Here is an 11,829-nt window from a genome sequence, read left to right as displayed (position 1 = left end):
TTGAGGGGGAAGGGAGGGCAATTGTGGTTAAGTGACTTGCCCAAGGTTGCACAGGTAATAAATGTGTCAAGTGTCTGAGCAGGATTTGAACTCCAGTCCTCTTGAGTCCATGGCTGGTGCTCTACTCCCTGGGCCACCTAACTGCTCTTGAAGTGAGATTATTTAAGTATTTTATTTACTTTTTTGTTAATCTGGGCAATTTATAGTTTTGTAAATATTCATCCATTTCAATCAGATTGTCAAATTTATTGGTGTTCAGTTGGGGAAAATAGCTCCTAATTGTTGTTTTGATTTCCTCTTCATTAGCAGTGAATTCACCCTTTTCATTTTTATACTTGTATTTGGTTTCCTTCTTTCTTTTTTTTAAATCAAATTAACCAAAGGTTTATCAATTTTATTGTTTTTTTTTCATAAAACCAGCTCTTAGTTCTATTTATTAGTTCAATAGTTTTCTTCATTTCAATTTTATTAATCTCTCCTTTGGTTTTCATAATTTCTAATTTGGTATTTAATTGGGGATTTTTAATTCATTCTTTTGTAGCTTTTTTTTTAGTGGCACACCCAATTCATTAGTCTCCTCTTTCTCTATTTTATTCATTGAAGCATTTAGAGATATAAAACTTCCCCTATGAACCACTTTCACTGCATCCCACAAGTTTGGTGTGTTGTCTCATTATGTCATTCTCTTGGATGAAGGTATTGATTGTTTTCATGATTTGTTGTTTGACCCACTCATTCTTTAGGATTAGATTATTTAGTTTCCAATTGATTTTTAGTCCATCTTTCCACGGCCCTTTATTCCATGTAATTTTTATTTCATCATGATCTGAAAAGGATGCATTAAATACTTCTGCCATTTTGCATTGGATTGTGAGGTTTTTATGCCCTAATACATGGTCAATTTTTCTGTAGGTGCCTGCTTGTAGTAAATTTATCATTGTTTATCCTTTCTAAAAGCTTCTTCTTTAACATTTCATGCACTATTTTCACTGGTCCTTCACTGCTAGCTCCCTCTTTCATTCAATGATGCTGGTTTTCTGTTGTCCAGACCATTAGGGCTGGCTGTATTTTCAAATTTCTCTTCCCTGAAAAGTAGGGGAGACTGAATTACTGAGGAACAGAAATTTTTTTCCAACAATAGACACTGCCATGTGGACCTCAGAGTACCTAGCACATAGAGTATCTATGAAGAGTGAACTGGTAAAGCCTTCTGTTGTTCTTATTGATTGTTTTCTGCAGACTTTGCCTTATTGGGGATTTCTTCCTTTCTTCTCTTATTGGTCTTGCTCGTATTATTCATTTTTATTATATTTCTTGCTGTTTGGGGTGACTGAGATTTTTAGCTCATCTAAGAAACAATCCCTCATTACTTTATCATAAGTGTTTAATCACTTATTAAATTATATTTTGCTTTCTAAAATTCTGAATATTATTGTCTATATCATTGTATTCTATCTAAACTGGGTGATCCTTTGAGGTTGGATTCAAGTGCTCCATTTGGATCGATTTAATTTGTTCCAGCTGTATTTTACGATATAAATCAAAATCTCAGTTATATGCAAATGGACTTTACTCACCTTATTTTCTTAACTTTCTGGATGAATTGAAAATCACAATCATCTCATTGATAGCTGACTGATTTGCATATTAAAATCCTCTTACTAAATCAAATTATAACCTTGAATTCCAAATACACATCATCATAAGATGTTGACTTAATCCCAGAATGAAAGCATAAAGAAAGCTGGAATCAAGTCTCCAATCCCATTTTATAAACTTGCCAGCCACTCTCATTGATGCAATAACACTTAAATACTGTTTGTGGCTTTTCTTGACCTTTCTCGCCCTGTTTGAAATCATCCTAATTTTTCACAACTTTTTTTATCAAGTTCTATTATTTCTAGATATACTTCCTGCTGAGTTGTGTCATTCCCAGATTTAATCCTGGGTGTATTTTTTTCTCTTTATATTTGCCTTTCTTTCTCTCCCTCTTTTTTACTCTTGTCTAATATTGTCAGAGTGAAGACTTGCATGAAAGCTTAGAGAATTTCTAGTTAACAACATTTATTTGACAAGGCTCTCAAGCTCACACCCTACTCTGGTTCATTGAAGCAAAACATTTATTTTAATATGTGCCCATTTGTGATTTCCATTACAAAATAGCAGTATGTAAGTAAAAGTGAATTTTACTTCTTAATGTTGTTGTTGTTGTTGTTCAGTTGTTCTTCCATCATGTACACCTCATTGTGACCCTATTTGTGGTTTTCTTGACAAATATGTTGAAGTGGTTTTCTATTTCCTTCTCCAGCTCATTTTACAGAAGAGGAAACTGAGGCAAACAGGATTAAGTGACTTGTCCAGGGTCACACAGCCAATAAGTGTCTGAAACCAGATATGAACTCAGAAAGATGAGTTTTTCTGACTCAAGGACCCTCACTGTATACCCTGTGCCACTTAATTGACCTTATTCCATAATAAAGTTATGAGATACAGTAAACTATCAAAACCTTCACTCAAACAAAAATGAAAAACAAAGAGAAAGAAAGAGAAACATTAAACAATTTTCTAAGAATTTTAAAACCTGAAATATTTAATCAATAAAAGGCAATAGGTACAATGATGTAACAGACGAGACAAAGGAGAATTAGAAACACGTAACTCGGTAATCCAGGTTTCAATTAACATAAAACATAATTTTCTCAGGAAAGAACTCCCCGTTTAATTACAAAAAACTACTGGGGGTTAAAAAAACCCCAACATAAAGTAGTCAGGCAGAAATTGAGCTTAGACTAACACCTTACATAATTTTCCATAATAAATTCTAGATGAATGTATGACCTCATTAAGAAAAGTCATCACATACAAAGATAAATAGAGACACAGATGATAATACCTCTTACAAATATGGGTAGTAGATACATTCAAGTAGATACAAAACAAGGAAAGAGCCAATTATAGAAGATAAAATAGGTAATTTTTATTATATGAAATTAAAAGGGTTCTGCATAAGAACCATGAACCTTGCAGAAAAGGGTAATTGTTTACTGGGAAAATGTATCAAATATTTTGGCTAAGGATTTAGTACTCAAGATAAATAGATACATTAACAATTACACATACATAAATATCTATACAGATACAGATACAGATGTGGATATAGCATAGTGTACATGTCCAGCGATTCACTGTAATCCAATTAAAAAAAATAAAAGACTAACATGTAGGGATACCAATATAAAAAAGACAGTTTCTGCTCTCAAGATGTTTGCAATCTAATGGAGCTAAGATAATATGCAATTGGAAGCTGAAAAGCTGGGGTGGGGGTATGCACCCAGGGGTAACTGGCACAGAGAAATAATGTCCCATGGAATGGAAATGAAGCAGAGGTTCTGATGGAAATTGGAGTTACATACTATTTTCTGAGTTCTTTATAAAGGAATGCATTGGGAGTTTGTTTTCCACCCTCCAGCCCTCCCATCAGAGGGGAAAGCCAACTGAAGGAATTGAGGTTCTAAGTATTCAAAAACTCAGTCAATCTATAGGCTGATGTGATTTTTGGTGATGAGATTATCCTAGGCATGGCACGATGATTCATGGAGGGGAAATGGAACACAGTTGCTGATGAAAAATGGAGAGTGAGGAAATTATAGCCCCAATCCACTTTGCTCTGGTAAGAACACATATAGATAATTGTGATCACTTCTGAGTGTCACATTTTATAAAGGAATTTGATATGTTGGAGAGCACCCAGGGCAGGCTAAGTACCTTCATTAAAGACCCTAAGATCAGGCTTCTGAAGATTGTTTGAAGGATCTGGAGGAATTTATCCTGGGGAACTGAAATCATAGTGGCCCTCATAACTGTCTTCAAACATCTGAATGAAGATCATTTCAGAGCCAGATCAGGATTTTTCCTTATACTCAAAGAACAGAACTATGATAAGATTTCAGCTTGATGTAAGGGGGCAATCTAAAAAAATACAACAATGTAACAGACTAGACAAAGGAGAATCAAAAATATGTAACTCAGTAATCCAGGTTTCAATTAAGATAAAACAATTTACTTAGGAAAGAAATCCCTGTTTAATAAAAATTCCTGGGCATAAAAATATTACCAAATATGGAATGGGCTGAACCAGATTAAAATTTAATTAGGGAATATCTGAGAAAATAAATAAATGTAGATCATGTCTGTATCATATGAACAGCAAGATGGCAGATTTGACATTTTGTCCAATGTCCACTGCCTTTCAGGTCTCTCCAAAACAGAAATTAGGCATTAAAGATGATGTAATTCTACCTGTCTCCATGATCTGTCACTCCAAATCCAAAAGAATGGAAAAAAAATGAAGAATTGATTCTTACTAATCCTTTGCTCACTCCTCCTCCACTTCCGCCATTACTGAGAGTGGGGCTGAACTAGTAGATCCAAGGACACAATATAAGCTTACCTCAAACACCATCCCTTCACTGTGGTCTCCCTTCAAAGTTTTTAATAATTGGATACTGTAATACAATGGGTTAATTCTGTATCAAAAAAGCCCCAAAGTGTTTTTATTTGTTTACTTCTGTCACAAATTAAAATGCTACATCTAATCATTTTCTTTTCTGATTGTTCATGAATTTTCTGTTCATTAAAATGTGAGCTTCTTGAGGGTAAAGACATTCACTCTTTTTGTATTACCAGCATATAGCATAGTTTAGGCTACCTAAAAGCCACTTAATAAATGATTTTTGGATCAATAGATTCATTTAATCAAGTTAGTGACAATAAGAAAAGAAAATGATTGGACATAGCATTTTAATATGCCAGAAAACAAACAAATGTAATCCAGTTCCATGGGTCTATTTACTGGTCCTCACACATGATACTCCCTATAAGAGCTCTATTCCTTTGCACTGGAAGTCTCCTGTATCTTGGATTTCTTTCTTCCTCAGTTTTGCCTCTTAGTTTCTTTGACTTTCTTCAAGTTTCAGGTCAATACTGATCTTTTGCAGGATCATTTTCTTGTCCTCTCTTAGCTACTTGTACCTCAACTCCATAATTACCAATAGTCTACTCTATACTAGTGGGGGACCTCAAATATCACTTCTTAGTACTTGAAAAATCCAACCAAAAATAAACAAGAAAGAAACTAAGGAGGTAAATAGAATATTAAAAAAGTTAGATATCACAGACCTTTGGAGAAAACTGAACGGGAATATAAAGGAATATAACTTTATTTCGTTAGCACATGGTACCTACACAAAATTGACCCTATGTTAGGGCATTAAAAACCTCAAAATCAAATGTAGAAAGGCAGAAATATTAAATGTATCCTTTTCAGATAATAATACAAAAAATACATTCAACAAAGACCAGTAGAAAGATAAATTTAAAAGTTATTTGGAAGATAAATAATCTAATCCTAAAGAATAAGTGGGTCAAATAACAAATCATAGAAACAATCAATAATTTCATTAAAGAGAATGACAAAAATGAGATAACATGCCAAAATTTTTGGGATACAGCCAAAGCTGTACTAAGGGGAAAGTATATTTGTCTAAATTCTTACATCAACAAAATAGAAAGAGAACATATCAATGAATTAGACATGCAACTAAAAAAAAAACTAGAAAAAGAACAAATTAAAAATCCGTAATAGGGCCCCAAATTGGAAATCCTGAAAATCAAAGGGTAAATCAATAAGATTGAAAATATTTTAAAAATTGAGATAATAAATAAATCTGGGAGGTGGTTTTGTGAAAGAACCAATAAGATAGATAAGCCATTGGTTAAGTTAATTAAAAAATGAAAGAAGAAAACCAAATTACCAGTATCAAAAATTAAAGGGATGAAATCACTACCAATGAAGAATTAAAGCAATCATTAGAAAATATTTTGCCTAATTATATGCCAATAAATCTGAAAATCTGAGTGAAATTAATGAATTTTTATGAAAATACGAATTATCCAGAGTAATGTATCAAGAAATAGAAGCCCAGATAACCCTTAGAAAAAGAAATTGAGCAAGCCATTAATGAATTCCCTCAGAAAAATACCTTAGGACAAGATGGGTCAACAAGTGAATTCTACCAAACATTTAAAGAACAGTTAATTCCAATATTATAAAAATTATTTGGAAAAATAGGTGAAGAAAGAGTTCTACAAAACTCCTTATATGAGATAAATATGATGCTAATACCTAAACCAGGAAGAGCTAAAACAGAGAAAGCAAATTATAAACCAATTTTTCTAATGGATATTGATGCAAAAATTTTGAAAAAAAAATACTAGCAAGGCTATTATGGCAATATCGCAAGGATTATATATACATATATATATATATATATATATATGTAATATATATATGTAATATATATTATATATATATATGTAATATATAATATATATTATATATTATATATATAATTATATTATATATATATTATATATATTATTATATATATATAAAACTTTTGGGAAAACTGGAAAACAATAGGAAACAAACTAGACATAGATCAACATCTCACACTGTATACCAAGATAAGGTCTAAATGGCTGCATGATTTAGACATAAAGCATGATACAATAAGCAAATTAGAAGAACAAGGACTAGTCTACCTGTCAGTTCTATAGGGAAGGGAAGAATTCATGACCAAACTAGAGATAGAGAACATTACAAAACGTAAAATAGATAATTTTGATTATATTAAAATAAAAAGCTTTTGTACAAACAAAACCAATGCAACCAAGATTAGAAGGAAAGCAGAAAGCTGTAAAATATAGCAAGTATCTCTGATAAACACTTCATTCTCAAACCATTCTGTAGAGCAATGTGGAACTTTGCCCAAAGGGCAACTGAACTTTGCATACCCTTTGATCCATTAATACCACTACTGAGTCTGTATCCCAAAGAGATAATAAAAAGGGAAAAAGATTTACATGTAAAAATATTGGAAATTGATGGGATGCCCATCAATTTTGGGAAGGCTGGACAAGGTGTGGTATATAAATGTAATGGAACACTCTTGTGCAACTTGTGCAATAAAAAATGAACAGGCAGATTTCAGAAAAACCTGGAAAGACTTGTACAAACTAATGCAAAATGAAATGAGCAGAACCAAGAAAATGTTGTACACAGTATCAGCAACATTGTGTGATGACAAACTATGAATGGTTTAGCTTTTCTTAGCAACACAATTATCCAAGACAAGTACAATGGACTCATGAAGGAAAATGCTATCCACATGGAGATAAAGAACTCATAGTCTTGAACTCATGAATATAAATAGAAGCATATATTTTTCACTTACTTTAATCTTTTTTAGTGTATTTTTCCTTTTGATCTGTTTCTTCTTTCACAACAGTGACTAATATGGAAATATGTTTTACATCATAGCACATGTATAACCTAATTGCCTACCATTTTCAGAAGATGGTAGGGGAGGATAGAAGTAGACAAATTTGGAACTCAAAATCTTCTACAAATGATTGCTAAAAGTTGTCTTGACATGTAATTTGTAAAAAATAAAATACTATTAAAGACAAACCAACAACAACAATAAAAATAAAAAGCATAGGAGCAAGAACTGCTTCAGTCCATTGGTGACTGGGAAAATGTGAAAGCATTATTTATTTTCCAGAACCCATTCAAGCATGCCATCTCCAAACTAGTGTACAATATTGATCATCTTCTTTGGGTAACCATCCCCCCCATCCCCATGATTTTCCACCGGCCTCTTAATTGACATCAAATTCCTTGGTTAGATTGATGAACCGTAAATAGATGTTTGTTTTGCTTCAGGCATTTTTCCTAGAGTTGTTGAGAAGTAAGCACCATATCAACCATTAGTTGGCTCTTTCTGAAGCCACCTTGGCTTTCTGGTAGATGACTAACTTCCAGGTCGAGGATCAGCCTACTAAGGAAAACTCCAGGGCTTGTCCCAGGCCCCGCCTCACACTAACTAGCCACCAACATCTTATGTGGCTCCCAAAGGCTGAGTGTGGGTCGACTGTGGCTGTGGCCTCATGCAGCCTGGGCTTCAGCCAACCTCTGCCCATCCCTGTACCTGTGGGAGGGAGCATGAGGTCACTGGGCATTTCCTGTGCAGCAGCAGGGCTGTGGCAGAGCCAGTGAAGACTTTGACTGGCAGGAGTGGGAGGGATCTGTAGAGAATCCTAAGCCCCGGAGTGAGAGGGGCACAGGGAAAGACCCTAGCCTGAGGTGAAGGTGGGGTGCAAGAAGAGCTCTCAGGGGTCTGCTCTTCAATGGAGGCCTTAGGCAGGCAGAGCTCTCCAACTACTCAGGACTGGAAAGGAGGCTTGTCCCCAAAAAAGAGAAGCTCAGGGTACAAGATGGTGGATACAGACCCAGAACCCAGGTCCTGAAGCTCTTCAATATTGTAGTGTCCCAAGCTTTGTCTAGCTCCTTTAGGACAAGTTACTTTTCATCTCCTTGCCTCAGTTTCCTCATCTCTAAAATGGGGATTTGAACTTGACCATATCTAATCCAAAAGAATGTTATTGGAAGCGACAGACCATGCTAATATGCAACTCATGGAGCATCTCCTCTGTGCCTTCCAGCTTTTGCCTGGAGACCTCCCTACCTTCCAAAGCTGCCCCTTCCAACCTTGGGATGGTTCTGATTGTTAGGAGGTTTCTCTGCACATCAAGCCAATATCTGCTTCTTTGGAAATCCTGCAAATGGATGCATAAGCACTGAACCACCTGGGCAGTGTGCTGGACTCAGGGTATAAAGACAAACAGGAAAGGCTCCACCTTCCAAGAGCTTATGTTCTACTGGGGGACCCAACATCTTCTCTCAGTGGTACACAAAAATAGGGACTAGTACTGTCAAACATAGAGAAATGGATACAATCGCATACAGATTTAGAAAACTACAAATTAACATGTATTTTTATTAAACATTTCCCTATTAGATTTTAATCTGGAAGTTTCATTGACAGCTTTGCTATGGTGAGGAAACTAGGCGAGGAAACTCCCTCTACTGATGCATGTGGCACCTCCTCTGAAACTTACAATCATAAAGTTGAGAGCATTGAGTAATTCAGTGAATTGGCCAGGGTTAAGCAACCAATATGTATCAGAGAGGAGACCTGGTTTCAAGACCAAGTCTCCATCCACTATAGCAGGATGTCCTTCCACATACTAGTTTATACAAGGTAGTTTTTATAGAGGAAAGCACTAACAGCTGGGGGAGGCGAGGCATAGAGACAGGATATAAAAGTCGTGTGAGGAAAAGCCAAAAAATCTAGTTTGGTCAGACTGTACAATGCTTTTGGGGCCAAGCAGAAAAAAAATCAAAACCTTCTTCCACATGACTGCCTTCATAGATCGTTGCCCTATCTAAGTCTTCCTCCATGTAAATAAACTTTCCCAGTTTCTTCACTGCATTTAAACACAGCACAAACTCCAGGCCTCATCTTCTGTTTATCCACTTCTGGGTGCTCAAATATGGCACCTAGAATTGAGCACACTTGGGCAAAGTACATCAGGACTTTCACCTCCCTTGTTCCGGATACTCCCTCTCAATAAAGCCTATGATCACATCAGCTTTCTCAGGTGCCATGTCATACTATACTGGTGTTCAGCTTATAGTCAACTAAAACCCCCACATCTTCTTCAGATGAACTGCTATACAGCCAGAACATATTATACTTATGAAGCTGGATCTCTTTGGGGGGATGGAAGATTTTGCCTTTACCCCTATTCATTTTTATTGCATTTCATTTGGCCCTATGTTCTATCTGGTAAAAGTCCTTTTGAATCTGACTGTGATCTAATATGTTAATTATTTTGTCTTTGTGTAATCAGCAAATTTGTTAAGCCTGCCATCTGTACCTTTATCCAAGCTGTTAACTAAAGGAGTAAAAGACAGGACTGGACCAAGTACTGGGAGATCTTTCAAGCTGACACTACACTCAAATGATAATGCTGTGTCTAGCCAGTCAACCAATTCCAAATTCACCCTTTTCAATTTGGCCAGAAGAATAGCATGAGAGACTTATTATGTGCTTTCTTGAAAAGTAGATGAAGTACCTATTTCATCTCTTTCCCAGATTTAGGAGTCTAGTACCCCTGTCAAAAGAAGAAATGGGGTTAGGTTGGCATGATCCATTGGTGAAGTCATACTGGCTCTTGGGGAACACTGCTTCCATTACTAGATGATATTAATCACCTTTGTAATAATATAGCCTAGGTTATCTCTAAGGACATTTTTAGGCCTGACATTCTAGGAGATAATCCATGCTTTTGTAGCCAAGGCACTCTGCATACATTATCTCATTTAATTTTCATAACAGATCTAAGGTAGGCACTTTTATTAACATTTTGCAGCTGAAGAAACTGAGGAAAACAGAGGCTAAGTGACTTTTCCAAGGTCACACAGCTATTATGTCTGAGGTCAAATTTGAACTCAGTTCTTCTTGACTCTAAGGGGGCCAACTCCAGTCATCCTTATACATATACATATATACATATATATATATATATATATATATATATATATATATATATATATATATATATATATATATATATATATATATATATCTTGCCACTGGTCTCAATTGGCTCCAGAGAAGAAAGTAAGACTGGTGACTTCACACAGCCCTCCCTCACTTAAATCCAATTCACTTGCAAGTCATGGCATCATCTTCCTAGTGTCATGGTCCCCTTGGAGAATGAAAGATGAATACCACTCTAAGTCCAGCTTTCTCTCCACTGCACCTCCTGGCTGTCTATCCCATCAATCTGTTCTTATTAAAATATAACATTTACTGTGAATTAAGATAAAAATGAAAACTAATAAGTAAAAAATGAGGCAAGTTAGTAAAAGTTTATAATTCATAACAAGATTGCATTTCATAATAAACATAACTGATGTATTGATTATTGAACTCTTTAGCTTCAGTATGTCGAAAGAATATATAATTTCTTGAACATTTGGTTTGAAAAAAATGAGCATTTGCCCTGATTCCCAACGTAGTAGAGGAGCCTGAAAATTTCAAGGAAGAAACAAGTTCAAAGTTTTTACATAATAAAAAATACACTATGTTGGTCTGAATGTAGGTTTCACTTTTTCTCCCCAAATCTGCCATGTATAAAACCTGTATGACCTATTCAAGAGTCAACAGCACCCAGAGCTTAAAAGTGTTTTCCCCATAATTTTTAAGAGCCTTGATTGTTAGTCATTTATGCAGACACTCCTGTCTCAACTTAAGGTTATTCTTCAGTATATGTCTGTTTATGTTTCCCTTTCAAAGAGATTCAAAGTGATCTTTATTGAGATTTCTGCAAATGTGAATCTATCTAATTACTAATTCATAAAGTGAAGTCTAAATGATGGAGGTGTTTACTTTACCTGCTTCCTGAACAATGACCACTAGAGCCCTGGGGTTTATCTTCCAGCCAGTTCCCATCTTTCCTCCACATTTTTATGTAGCATCAAGATACACCATGAGATAAACTCAAGGTCTTCATTTGCCTTTAGGCACCTGCACATCCAGAACGGTGCCAACCATAAATCTGAATTGGTGGAATCTTGTCAATGTTCTTTCTCAATGAAGGAAGGTTTTCATACATCTAGTTGCAATAGAGAAAAACCATCTCCTTGGGCATCTCTGTTTCTTTTATTCTGGTTTAGTTTTCATTTCTAAGTTTCCCTTCAAAACTTCATGAATTAATGTTTCATTAAAATATAAATTGTTGCTGTTTGCTTGTTTGTTTTGGGGAGTCTTGATTTGAGACTTTTATGTAGCCATGAAAAAATATGCAAATATTCCTTAATTTTCTCTTAAATGTTTGTTAGTAAACAGTACATTCACA

This window comes from Trichosurus vulpecula, chromosome 2, assembly GCF_011100635.1.
Source record: "Trichosurus vulpecula isolate mTriVul1 chromosome 2, mTriVul1.pri, whole genome shotgun sequence".
Classification (NCBI taxonomy): domain Eukaryota; kingdom Metazoa; phylum Chordata; class Mammalia; order Diprotodontia; family Phalangeridae; genus Trichosurus; species Trichosurus vulpecula.
Note: the sequence above shows the minus strand (reverse complement) of the source record.